Source organism: Belonocnema kinseyi, chromosome 10, assembly GCF_010883055.1.
Source record: "Belonocnema kinseyi isolate 2016_QV_RU_SX_M_011 chromosome 10, B_treatae_v1, whole genome shotgun sequence".
NCBI lineage: Eukaryota > Metazoa > Arthropoda > Insecta > Hymenoptera > Cynipidae > Belonocnema > Belonocnema kinseyi.
This window is the reverse complement of record NC_046666.1, coordinates 21,439,176-21,448,641: the sequence shown is the minus strand read 5'-3', so window position 1 is coordinate 21,448,641 and position 9,466 is coordinate 21,439,176.

The following is a 9,466-nucleotide window of genomic DNA, read 5'->3' as shown; positions in this document are numbered from 1 at the left end:
GCAAGATAATCTAACAAAGACTTATTCTACCAAAATCAAGCAACATAATTTCCATGCAGATTCATTCTAGCAAAGTCGAGTAACATAATTCCCACACAGATTCAATCTAACAAAGTCGAGGAACATAATTCCCACACACATTTAATTTAGCAAAGTCGAGCAAGATAATTCCCACACAGAATTATTCTTGCAAAGTCGAGCAAGATAATTCCAACAAAGACTTATTCTAGCAAAGTCAAGCAACGTATATCCCACGCAGACTCATTCTAGCAAAGTCGAGCAAGTTAATTCCCACACAGTTTTCTTCTAGCAATGTCGAGCAAGATAATTCTCACACAGACACATTCTAGAAAAGTCGAGCAACATAATTCCCACACTAGCAAAGTAGGTACTTCATCATCACAAAAAAGCTCTGGGACTCTTCTTTGCTATATATTATAGCGTCCCTAATTCGACAAGATGAACCGTGTTTCTTAAACAAACGCCAGCTTGTCTTTCTCACCTGGATGTCCTGGCAGGGACTGTCCTATAGGAATAGGAAAGTGTAAATCGGATCATCTCGATTCTCGTAGATAAACGTTTGGTTTAAAGGGATTGAACACACTTTGAAGTTCCTCTGTTTAAACAACCCCTCGGCGAGAGTCGTATCCTCTGTTTCGATTCAAAACACCCTCAAACTGCATTTGGAAGAGATTGCGTGGTTCGAGTAGCAGGGTTTTCCGTTTTCCTGATTGTCATTATCTCAAATGGCTAGGAGTGTGCTTATAAACTGGTAGTTTGACCATACTGCAATCGCCTCGCTTTGTGGAGAGAAAGCCAGAATGTCCAAGAGAGAGAGTTAGACAAAGCGATTTGATTAGGTCCCTTGAGTCCAGGGCGAATGAGGGCGCTCACCCCTTTATAAACATTAGGACTTTAAAAATACAACCTAACAATACCAGTAGTCAGATATTTTACCATTAGAGATTTGCATACTGGAACTCTGGCTACCTGATTTTACATAATGAAGAGAATTAGCTTTTTTTATTTTTAGTTCTCCTGGAGCTATAGAGTGACCCAGAAGCTAATAGCTTCGCTGGGATAAAGCCCGTGAGAAAAAAGGAACAAGATTTTAAAAGTGTATTAAATTCTGTTTGGTTTCTATTTTTTTCAGATTGGGAAATTGGTTTTATGAGCACAATCATAAATGAAGAAAGAATAATTTTTTTTAGACTTGTGTTTCTGCATTTCATAAATATGTTTATAATTTTGCTATGAAATCCTTCTTTGTTGTTACTAATTTTTTTGAGTAATTAACGGTTTTTATTTGATGTCACTTGTTTATTTTATAAGTAGATATTACATAAAAAAAAACTTCATGGTCGTTGAAAATAATCTCAGCCTCGAGCGAATTTCAACTTTTTAAAAATAAAATGTAGATTTTTTAATATTTTGGAAAAATAAGTTTTTGAAGAACTTTTAAATGTTTTAAGAACGTGAAAAATTCTCCTTATATTCTTGTTTTTTATTTTTTATTTAAAAAAAAATAATATTCTGGAAACATTCTAAAAAGGTTTTGAACAAATTGGAAAAGTAATTTAGCTTTTAAAAAGATGTCGAAGAATTCAAAAGAAATGATTGATTTTTGAAGATGTAAAAATGAAATTCTAAAACTGTTTAAGGACTTTTTATGGATTTTTTTAACTTTAAAAGATTTTTAAAAACTTTAAGAATAATAACAGTCAGTCTAAAATTCATATTTACATTCAAATTCATCATTTTATTTAAAAATTCATTTCTCAACATAGATTTCATGATTTTACTTTGAATGAATAAATGATTAATTTTTTATAGAAAAAGAATCTTTTTGATTAGAAGTCAAAATTATACATTTTGGATGAGATTCTTTTTTTTTTTGTCAACTCAAACTTATTTTTCAGTAGAAAATTCAACTATTTTGTTATGCACTTTTTTTCAATTATTCTCATCACCTTAGTTAAAAATTTAATTATTTGGTCAAAAACCTATTTTTTCGTGGTTAAAAATTCAGCTGGTTTAGTTAAAAATTTAAGGAATTGTGTAAAAATTTGGTTGATTTTGTTACAAAATCTTTTTTTTTCTAGTAGAAAATGAAACTTTTTGGGGAAAAAATAAATTTTTTGCTTAACTTTGGTAGAACCTTGAACTCTTTTCTTAAAAATTGTTTATCTCTAACACACTTTGTAATTGTTAGAAAACGTTCTCGTTAGTTAAAAACTCATGTATTTTGTTTCAAATTTTTGTTTGAGTTAAAAATTTAGCTATTTTCATAAATAAACTTTTTTGTTGAAAATTAATATTTTGAGGTTAAATATTAAGCTGTTTTGTATAAATTTCATTGCATCTGGAAATTTAAATAATTTAGTAAAACATGAAAATACTTGATTAAAAGTTAAATTTTTTGTAAACATTGATATATGCTTTTTTTTATAAATTGATGTTTGTGTTTTTTTTAATTAAGATATTTTGGTATAAGACTAAACTGTTTGATAAAGAATTAAACTATTTTTTTCAAATTTTAATTATTCTGTTAGAAATTTTTTTAAATATAAGAATGAATTATTTTATCTTACGAAGTATAGTTATTCCATTTCTGTTTTAAAAAGATTCGTGGGGGATTCAATTATTTTATTAAGAATGAGTTTTTTGAGCCTAATTTATTTGGACGACTATTTTCTTAATGAGAGTTTGAAACTAAATTTTACAAATTAGATTCTATTAGTTAAATTTAACTTGTGTTGGCATTCGCTGTCTTTGATGAAAACTAATTTTTGAAAGGGTAATTAGAAGGACTTTATTTTGTATTTGAAATTTTTGCTTTATGTATCATAAAGTAAAATTTTTTAAAAAATTCCCTTCGTTTTTAAAAAAATGTATCCAGTTAAGCAGGGAATTATTTTTTCTTGTCAAAAATTCTTTAATGTTGTTAAGAATTCAACCACTTTCATAATGATCTTTCTTTGCAATTGAATTTAAATATTTAGAAATTCTACAATTTTTAGTTGAAAATTAATTATTGTAACTAAAAGTATAACCACTCCATTTGTTTTTAAATTTTTTTCTGTTTTATTTGAAAATTGAACTATTTAGTTGAAAATTCTTTTTTTCCGGCTTAAAGGTCAACTTTTTTGAAAAAAAAAATTCTTTTAGCATGATAACTGTACTATTTTGTTTAAAATTGGTTTATTGTGGTTGAGAATTATTAATTTTTTTGGACGGAGATTCAAATTTTTTAAATCCGTCCTCTCTTAATTCAACTGGTTCTTATTTGTTTTGTTTCTGGTCAGAAATTAGATTTTATAACTACAGATTTTAGGGTTACAATTTTGGTTGAAAGCTTATCCTTTTTAGTTGAAAATTTAGCTAATCGGTTGAAAATCATATGTTTTGTTGAAAATTCATCTTTTGGTAGAAAACTAATCTTCTTGGTAAAAATTTGATATTTTTGGTTGCAGATTTATCCTTGTTGGTTCAAAATTCAACTGTTTCTTACTAAATGCAACTATTTCGTTACAAGCTCAAATAGCTTCTTAAAAATGAATATTGTTTGTTGTAAATTTTTCCCTTTAAATTGAAAATTCACATTTTACGTAGAAAAAAATCACCTTTCTTGGTTCATCTTTTTGGACTGAAAATGAACTTATTTTTCAAAAATACAACATTTCAGTCCGAAAATTCAAATCTCTCTTTAAAAAATCTTCTAGCCGGCTTCGATGCTAATGTATCGACAGGGATTAAACTTAAATTTTCCAATCAGCAGCCCTGAAGAATTGTTTGCATTATAATGATTCTAGAACACCCTCTTTGTCAGAAGGATTGAAAAACATTTCTAAATGAAAGGCTTCTTTTCAAGTTGATTGACGTTTAATTCCAGCTTATCAGAACCAGGAAAGGAAAATTCGACTGAATTGAAAACTGGTAAATTCTTTTTAAAAAGTGGGTACAAAGACACATGAAAGTGATTCTCCGTTCCAAGATCGTTGGGTAAAATCTGGGATTTTTCTGGATTAGCTCGAGCGTGAAGGCATTGAAAAATAATGAAGAGGTTCGCCCGTGTCTGACAATTTCTACCCACCTACACCTTCCTCGTGGTCTGTCGATGACAACTGGGTAATTACTTTTCAAGTAGCAGACCTGAAAATGAACGACGGTCGCTCAATTCGTAGATAATATTCTGTCCTTCTTTTTGTTTTTTTTCCATCGCCTCACAGTGATCAAGCGTCTGCGGTTTTCATTGATTCGTTTTCTTCAAATGCTTATCACTGAACATTTGAATTTTTTCTCATTTGCTTTGCACTCCTCGGCATGGAGATTTTCAATTATTTTTCTTTTGAATCCACTGTCAGACTCAATTCAGTATTCTGATGAGATTCGATTTACGTGAAAAGCAATCTCTAATAAGTAGAAGTTGGACATGTCCAATATTGCTGGCTTTTTTCTTCCGCATTATCACAGTAAATCCTTGAGATACTCTTTATTTAAAGTTAGATGAAAACGCTGCTAACAATTGCAAACTACAATTATTATTATTAATTATTATTAATAATGATATTATTATATATTTCGATTTTAATTTTTGCAGGATTTTTATCCAACTTCAGATAAAAAGCATCTTGGGGAGCTAATATGATAATGATGGAATATAGACATAGAAAAATATTTATCATGAATCAAAGAAACCTTCTTCTTTACATTGGTTCAGAGTTGCACTATTTTGTTAAAAATTAATTTTATTTTTCTAGTTCAAAGTTTATTTTTGAACTGAAAATATAATTATTAAGTGTCTGTGGTTTTCATTGATTTTTTTCTTCCCAGTGTTTGTCAATGACTTTTCACTTCTTGGCATAGAAATTTTGCAATTATTTTTCTTTTGTATTCACTGTCAGACTCATTTCAGCATTCTTATGAAATGCGATTTACGTAAAAATCAATCTTTCATAAGTAGTAGTTGGACGTGTCTAATATTACTGGCGTCGTTCTTCCGCACTATCACAGGAAATCCCGGAGATATTTTTTATCTAAAGTTAGATGAAAACGCTGCTAACAATTGAAAACTACAATTACTATTTATTATTAATTAATAATAAATTATCATATAAATAGATTTTAATTTTTGCAGGGTTTTTATCCAAGTTCAGATAAAAAGCATGTCGGGGAGCTAATGTGATAATGATGGAATGTCGACATAGAAAAATATTTATCTTAAATTAAAGAAACGTTCTTCTTTTCTTTGGTTCAAAATTGCACCATTTTGTTAAAAATTAATTTTATTCTTCTAGTTTAAAGTTCATTTTTTAACTGAAAAATAATTATTAAGCGTCTGTGGTTTTCACTGATTTGTATCCTCTCAGTGTTTATCAATGACTTTTTACTTCTTGGCAAAGAGATTTTTAAATTATTTTTCTTTTGAATCCACTGTCAAAATTATTTTAGTATTCTCATGAGATTCGATTTACGTGAAAATCAATCTTTAATAAGTAGAAGTTGGACATGTTTAATATTGCTGGCTTTGTTCTTCCGCACTATCACAGTAAATCCTCGCGATATTCTTTATCTGAAGCTAGATGAAAAAATTGCTAACAATTGAAAACTACAATTGCTACTTATTAATAATTAAAAATAAATTATTATATGTCTAGTTTTCAATTTTTGCAGGCTTTTTATACAACTTCAGATAAAAAGCATCTCGGGGAGCTAATATGATAATGATGGGATGTAGACATAGAAAAATATTTATCTTAAATTAAAGAAACCTTCTTCTTTTCTTCGGTTCAAAATTGCACCATTTTGTTGAATATTAATTTTATTTTCCAAGTTCAAAGTTTATTTTTGAACTGAAAATATAATTATTAAGCGTCTGTGGCTTTCAATAATTTGTTTCCTTCCAATGCTTATCACTGAACATTTGCATTTTTTCTCATTTGCTTTTTACTTCTTGGCATGGAGATTTTTCAATTATTTTTCTTTTAAGTCCACTGTCAGACTCATTTAAGTATTCTGAAAGAATTTTATTTCCATAAAAAGCAACCTTCAATAAGTAGATGCTAAGCATGTCCAATATTACTGGCTTTGTTCTTCCGCACTATCAAAGTAAATCTCCGAAACATTATTTATCTGAAGTTAGATGAAAACGCTGATAACGATTGAAAACTACAATTATCACTAATTATTAATTAATAATAAATTATTATATATCTAGATTTGAATTTTTGCAACGTTTTTTCCAATTTCATATAAAGAGCATCTCAGGGATCTACTGTGAAACTGATGGATTGAGCGCATTAAAAAATATTCATCTTTAATTCGAGAAACCGTTTTCTTTTCTTTAATCTAAAATTTTGCCATTTTAATAAAAATTAGTTTTATCTTTCTCTTTAAAAGATTACTTTTTAACTGAAAATATAATAATTAAGCGTCTGTGGTTTTCATTGATGTTTTACCTCCCAATGCTTCTTACTGAATATTTTGGATATTTTCTAATTTGCTTTGCACTTCTTAGCTCAAAGATTTTTTATTTATTCTTCTTTTAAATTCACTGTCAGACTCATTACAGTAGTCTGATGACATTCGATTTACCTAAAAACAATATTTAATAAGTTCATATTGAACATGTCCAATATTGCTGGCTTTGTTCTTCCCTACTGCCACAGTAAATCCCCGAAATATTGTTCATCTAAAGCTACATATAAACACTGCTAACAATTAAAAACTACAATTATAATTGATCATTAATTATTAATTAATTATTATGTATGTAGATTTTAATTTTTACAGTGTTTTTATTTAACTTCAGATAAAAATCATCTAGGGGGGCTAATGTGATAATCATGGAATGTGCACATATAAAAATATTTATCTGGAATTAAAGAAAACGTTTTATTTTTTTTATTCGAAAATTTGACCATTTTGTTGAAAATTTTGTACTTTTCTAGTTCAAAGTTTATTTTTGAACTGAAAATATAATTATTAAGCGTCTATGGTTTTCGTTTATCAGTGACTTTTTACTTCTTAGCATAGAGATTTCTCAATTATTTTTCTTTTAAATCCACTGTCAGACTCATTTCAATATTCTGATGAGACTCAATTTACATAAAAAGAGGTCTATCAAGCTAGCACCTCCACAAACGAAATTCCCAAATTTCTTAATGTCAGAATTTTGGGCCTTTTTTGTGCTTTATTTGGGCTGTATTACCGATTTTTGGGCTTCGCTACTTTTTGTGAAAATTCAAATTTTGAGTGGAGGTGCTGACTTGAATCAAGCCAGCACCTCCACTATATAAAAATTGAAAAAAAAAAAAATTCAACACGTCAGACTTTTGGGCTTTTTTTGAGCTCTTGAACGCACCAACAACCAATTTCCAAAAACCACCCCTATAAAATATAACCCCCCCCCCCATGTAAAAAATCAAATTCGGAACAAACAAAAAAAAACAGAATTTTGGACTTATTTTGGGCTCTGTAATGCATAAAAAAAATTTAAATACTACCCCCATTTTCAAATACCACCCCCCTTTTCAATAACCACCCCCTAGCGAAAAATAAAATTTGCAAAATCCAAAAGTGCACTAGATTTTTGGCTCATTTTAGAGTCTCATATGCACTTAACATTATATTACAAAAACCACCCCTGTGTCAAAAAACGGCAACCTAATAATAAAAACTTAAACCTTGATGTTGGCATTTTCGAACAGCCCGAAAATCAGAGTCTCCATCTGTACCATAAAATTTGAAAAATATCAGAGACTATAGTAACAGTTTTTTAACGTGAAGTATTCGGGATCAAAAATCGGAGTAGGTATCTTGAAGAAGCCCAATAATCATAAACTCTACTGACACTGGAAAATTCTCAAAAATATTAATTTTTGACAAAGTCATATATACCTGGTAGAGAAGGGTTGATTTTATAAGTTAAGTGTTGAAGCCCAAAAATCGGAGTGGATATTTTGGAGGAGCCCAAAAATCAGAGACTCTACTGACACTAGAAAATTCTCCAAAATATTATTTCTTGACAAAGTCATATATACATGGTAGAGAAGGGTTAATTTTATAAGTTAAGTGTTGAAGCCCAAAAATCGGATTGGATATTTTCGAGGAGCCCAAAAATCAGAGACTCAACTGACACTGGAAAATTCTCAAAAATATTATTTTTTGACAAAGTCAACATACATGGTCAAGAAGGGTTGATTTTTTACGTTAAGGGTTGAAGCTTAAAAATCAGAGTAGGTATTTTCGAGGGCCCCAAAAATCAGAGACTCAACTGACAATGAAAAATTCTCAAAAATATTATTTTTTGACAAAGTCATATGTATGTTGTAGAGAAGGGTTGATTTTATACGTTAAGGGTTGAAGCCCAAAAATCGGAGTGGATGTTTTCAAGTAGCCCAAAAATCAGAGACTACATTCAGACTAGAAAATTCTCAAAAATCTTGTTTTTTGACATAGTCGTATATACGTGGTAGAGAAGGGTTGATTTTATACGTTAAGGGATGAAGCCCAAAAATTAGAGTGGGTATTTTCGAGGAGCCCAAAAATCAAAGACTCTACTGACACTGGAAAATTCTCAAAAATATTGATTTTTGACAAAGTCATATGTATGTGGTCAAGAAGGGTTGATTTTTTACGTTAAGGGTTGAAGCTTAAAAATCAGAGTGGGTATTTTCGAGGTGCGCAAAATCAGAGACTTTACTGTCACTGAAAAATTCTCAAAAATATTTTTTTTTGACAAAGTCATATGTATGTTGTAGAGAAGGGTTGATTTTATACTTAAGGGTTAAAGCCCAAAAATCGGAGTAAATGTCTTCAAGGAGCCCAAAAATCAGAGAATACATAAACACTATAAAATCCTCAAAAATATTATTTTTTGACAAAGTCATATATACGTGGTAGAGAAGGGTTGATTTTATACGTTAAGGGTTGAAGCCCAAAAATCAGAGTGTGTATTTTCGAGGAGCCCAAAATCAAAGACTACATAAACACTAGAAAATTCTCCAAAATATTATTTTTCGAGAAAGTCATATATACGTGGTAGAAAAGGGTTGATTTTATACGTTAAGGGTTGAAGCCCAAAAATCAGAGTGGGTATTTTCGAGGAGCCCAAAAATAAAAGACTACATTCAGACAAGAAAATTCTCAAAAATATTGTTTTTTGACATAGTCGTATATACGTGGTAGAGAAGGGTTGATTTTATACGTTAAGGGATGAAGCCCAAAAATTAGAGTGGGTATTTTCGAGGAGCCCAAAAATCAAAGACTACATTAAGACTAGAAAATTCTCAAAAATATTATTCATTGACAAAGTTATATACGATACGTGGTATAGACGGGTTGATTTTATTCGTTTAAGATTAAAGCCCAAAAATCAAAGTAGGTATTTTCGAGGAGCACAAAAATCAGAAACTCTACTGACACTGGAAAATTCTCAAAAATATTAATTTTTGACTCCTCGAAA